At 35.8% G+C, this 5,132-nt stretch overlaps 1 pseudogene; it reads left to right on the forward strand.

Annotated features, from left to right (window-relative positions):
* Positions 1-1,536: 1,536 nt before the first annotated feature.
* On the forward strand, positions 1,537-3,106 carry LOC102826561 (annotated as a pseudogene).
* The last annotated feature ends 2,026 nt before the right edge of the window (positions 3,107-5,132 follow it).

Genomic DNA, 5,132 nt, shown 5'->3' on the forward strand with positions numbered 1-5,132 from the left:
CTCAGAGAGTATGAAAAGTATCTTGGATGGCATTTGTATAAAGTCCTATCATTCAGGATCTCGTTCAGCTCAATAAGCATGAAGGTACTGCTTGAGCCTTTAATGATGCTATTATCATAAGCATGTTAATTCTCAAGAAAAAGCATTTTGCACCAGTGACTCAATATTTAAGACCCACTGACAGCTCTGAAATGGTGTTGAGATATAAAAGATTAAGTGCAACACTATAGATCGATCAATATGCAATTATGCTGTTAAAATGCATGTAATTCTCCAGGAAGGCTCCATTTTGTATTCGGTATATAAAAAATACCCGATGACTTTATTTTATTTAAAACACTGAGGATTTCATAAGGTGTCTCATTTAAAAAAATAGATAGTACATTTTCTAAGGATCTAAATAAGTGAAAGACTGAATTATTCTCTCTCTCTTTTTTTAATTTAAATGATTTTTAGACCAAAATTTTCCTTTGTCCATGTATCCATGCTTGTTGTATCTCTCATAAGGACCTAACAAACTAGCCATTAAAATTATGTCAGTTATAATGAAATTAATAATTTTGTTTGCTTTTTAATTTAATCTTAACTATGTGCCATGATTTATGCTAAATTGTATTGATATTATCCCATTTAATTTTCTGTACAATTTTATACCTCATTGCCTAATTTTTAGCAGATATAATCTTCCGTAGGTACACTAAAAAATTATTTAAATTATCAATTTATAGTCTGATATATTCTCCTGTTTGGGATCCTGGTGTTGTGCTGTGTGTTAATGCTCTGTACTGCAAGGTCGGTGTGAACCACGAGGTCAGAGGGTCAAGCTCACCAGCCACTCCTCGGAAGCATATACAGGGTCACTATGAGTAGGAACCGACTCAGCAACACTTAACAAAGACAATATTCTTCTGTTTAGACTATCCTTTCTTGTTCTTCCTGCTAGGTGCCATCTAGTCAGTTTCAACTCATAGAGACCCCTATGCACAACAGAAAGAAACACCTCCTAATCCTGTGCCAGCCTCACAATTGTTGCGATGTTAAGCTCTTTGTTATTGCTATTGTGCCAATGCATGTTGTTGGGGGGGAGGTCTCCTTCTGTTTCACTGGCACTACACTTTTATATATCCCTCCTGATAATATATCCAAAGTATGACAAAGTCTGGCAATTCTGACTTCTTAGGAATATTCTGGCTATCCTTCTTCCAATATAGATTTGTTTGTTCCTCTGGTGGTTCATGGTACCTTTAATGAAAATAATACAAGTGAGTCACTTTAAATAACAGAAATTTCTTTTCTTAGAATTTAAGAGGCTAAAGACCAAATTCAAAACATTTGGCTTCAAAGAAAGGCTTTATCTTTCTGTTGGCTCTAGAGTAAGATTCTTGTTTATTTTCAATTTATGCTTATTTGTTCCTTGGGGATCTCACATGACATTTTTATCTTCCCCCAACGTTATTTGCTTGTTGTTTTTTCTCAAAACATAATGATTTCACACTCACTTCTCCCTTCCTCTTTCTGCCATTTTTCTGTGCTGCCATCATGGTGCACAAGAACATCTTGGCCAACACTCTTAAGAGCATCAATAATGCCGAGAAGAGAGGCAAACGCCAGGTTCTCATCAGACCGTGCTCCAAAGTCATCGTTTGGTTCCTGACCATGATGATGAAGCATGGTTACATTGGTGAATTGGGGGAAACGGTTCCACCACTTTTGCTGTTTGACACAGTCCCAGCAAAAGGAGAAACATCATGCAAAGCAGATGATTCTCTGGAGAGGCATCCTCTTTCTCCCCTTTAGGATAACTCTGAATTCACTTGTAAAAATATATAATATTGCCATATTCATGGTCTTTACTGTGAGCTCTGCAGACCTTAGAAAGATACTGGTCTGGCAACAATTGTTTCAGCTTCATTGGGTTGAATTCAAAGGGAATTGTATGAACTACTCCCTTTCACAGAAAACCGAAGTGCAAAGTAACTGCATTTATGAGATCACAAAAGCAGATAACAAACTAAAGTAAAGATGACCAACCCCTATAGACCTTACCACAATCAATTACCAGCCAGAATTCACAAACCTCCCACTATTACATACAGGCACCTACGTAAATAGGCAGAGAATAGTGAACATTAATGAAAGGTGGTCAAAACTTAATAATCTACATTTCCTGCAGAATTAGCCAGGTTGGACCTTATGTGCCTCACAGCTTAAAAGAAAGAAACATAGAAACACTGCGGTTAGGCAATTTACTGAATACATCAGAAGAACAAGATAATTGAGTAGATGTTAGTAATGCTTTTCTTATAGAAAATAGTAGTACATTATGTAGGATAGAAAATTGACAATTAGCTAGTAGAAACAATAAAGTAGTGTAGGCATTGATGATTAATAGAAACATATTACTAAGAGGATGTAATCAGAGGTCTGATAAGTGGAAATAGTTGGTGTAAGGTTTAACTTGATCTTCCAGTGGGAATAAGAAGAAACAATCTATCACTTACGTAGGAGAGGAGATAATGTCAAAATAAAAATGCTTAATGGTTAGAAAAGAACAGGATATCGGAAAGGTCAGGTTGGACACCATAGAAATACTTTTGTTAAGGTTCTGTAATCACAGGTAAAAGAATGTTACAATTACAAATGTGTAATAATAATTCAAGGGAAAAATCAAAGTATCAAATCATTATGCATTGTGTGATTTTAAGTATAAATAAATACTTGCTGAGCTGGGGCAAAGAAGAAAAGAGAGAGAGCTCCATCAGCCAACTAAGCGGAGACTCCTCCATTGCTTTCACTTTCGCCTACTCCGCGTCTCTTCTCGTGTCTCGCGACCCTGCGAGAGCTGGACTCCCACAGTGAATTTGAAATCATTGATGATCACGGAGCTGAAAAAATCATGGCGAACCTCACTGGCAGGTTAAACAAGTGTGGCGTGATCAGTTCTTAGTGTGATGCGCAGCTGAAAGACCTAGAAAAATGGAAGAATAATCTGCTCCCATCCCGTCAGTTTGGTTTCATTGTACTGACAACCTCAGCTGGCATCATGGACTACGAGGAAGCAAGACGAAAACACACAGGAAGGAAAATCCTGGGGTTCTTTTTCTAGGGATGTAATACATACAAAAAAAAAATACCTCGATGGAAACAAACAAACAACAACAACAACAACGACAACAAAAAACCCATAATGACTTAACAATACTCTAACACTGCTTTAAAAATAATAATAATAATCTATTCATAACTGGGATTCTACTCAATTCACAGTGACCCTATAGGACTGTCCCATAAGATTTTCAAGGCTTTAAATCTTTATGGAAACATAATATCACATCTTTCTTCCACAAAGCTGCTGGTAGGTTCAAATCACTTAGCTTTTATAGGGGTTACAATTTATAGCATGATTGTTGGTGGGTACAATTCAATCCATAAGAAATTATTTGCATTAATTCTATTTTTTATGGGTAATGTCCATTTTTTTCCTATTTCAGCTGAGCTTCCAAACTAATACAGACAGGAAAAAGGAAAGTTGGACTACTTCTGAATGTTTAGCTACTGAGAACCTTATGAATAGCAGTGGAACACTGTGAGAAAACACCAGAAGGATGGTGCAGCACAGGACAGTGTTTTGTTTTTGGCCTAGGGTTGCTGTGAAACAGAACCATCCAGAAGGCACCTAACAACAATAACAGCATTGCATATAGAAGACAATAACATTAGGAAGGAGGTCCTTTGTTTGTTTTTATTTCCAAATTCCACCTGGGTCTTTTAAATAGGTATAAATTTAACATTTCAGAATCTGCAATTGCCTGTAATACACAGAACATCATGTTGATATGTGGCATGGCAAAACAGAAAAAGCCAAGCATTACTTTGATTGCTGTAAAGATAGATCTTCTTTTCTGTGTAATGTTGTCAGTTGAAATAGAGATGCACTACAAAAAATTTGGAATGAACAGAGTCCCTAATAGTCTAAAATGAACCATTTGAACTGATGTTGTGAACTCTTTGCTTACCACATAATTGCAGATAGAAAATGGGTTCTATAATTGACCAAAGGTATCAGGTTTCATACCTTCTTTTACTCACTTTGACAGCTCACAATTGTGATACAAGGCAGGTGCCAGGACTCTTTGCTGCCATTAAGTGTCTAGAGAAAAGTACAGGGCTGAAATGAGTCCAGTAACAGAAAATTAGCCTCATTTTCTGGATTAAATCTATATTTTAACCGGTAGTGTTCTGTCTTATTGGTCTATGAATTTCACTTTCCATCACTGGGATTGAAATCCAAATTATTATGTTGAAATTCTTAAAATACATTTGTAAAAAATTTTTTTCTAGAAATGCTAATGTTTCATTTTTTTAGTCTATTTAAATTTTTCTAAGTGCTTTCAGCTTCTGTAGATTCCTCATAGGTTGCCTAATTTTCTAGTAGAAAAATAACTGAATTAAAATAATATTTATTTGCTAATGCAAACTATTACAATAGAAATGATGATGTCATTTGTGTATATCAATCTGACATGTTGGCAAAAATGATCTCATTGCTAGTAATTTGACTTGGAAACAATTAAAATTCCTCAGGCATGAGCTGATTTGTTATTGTTAGGTGCATCCAGTCGGTATTGGCTCATAGTGACCCTATGTGCAACAGAACAAAACACCGCCCAACACTGGACCAACCTCACAATTGTTGCTACATTTGAGTCCATTGATGCTGCCACTTTGCCAATCCATCTTGTTGGGGGTTCTTCCCCTTTTTCGTTGACCCTCCATTTTACCAAACATGATAGCCGTCTCCTGTGACTGGTCCCTTCCGACAATAATTCTGACCTCATATCTGTGGACTAGCTGAAAAATGCAAACTGTCATGTAAATATTCACACCAAGTTTCTAGAGACAAAAAGAATGATAATTCTTCAGTGAAAATAAAATTTCTAAAAAGTTTAACTAGTTCCACCTTTTCCTCTTTCTTTAACTTTAAAGTTGATGTTTGAATTCATTGCTCATATCTCAAGGAATATAGAATACTTTACCATAAACTACTAGTAAGTCCTTTTGTTTGTTTTATTTGGTTGTAAATCATCATTTTGCTAATATAACAATGATTTGGTTGTTTTTGACATTATTTT

The sequence above is a fragment of the Chrysochloris asiatica genome, unplaced genomic scaffold (assembly GCF_000296735.1).
Source record: "Chrysochloris asiatica unplaced genomic scaffold, ChrAsi1.0 scaffold00011, whole genome shotgun sequence".
NCBI lineage: Eukaryota > Metazoa > Chordata > Mammalia > Afrosoricida > Chrysochloridae > Chrysochloris > Chrysochloris asiatica.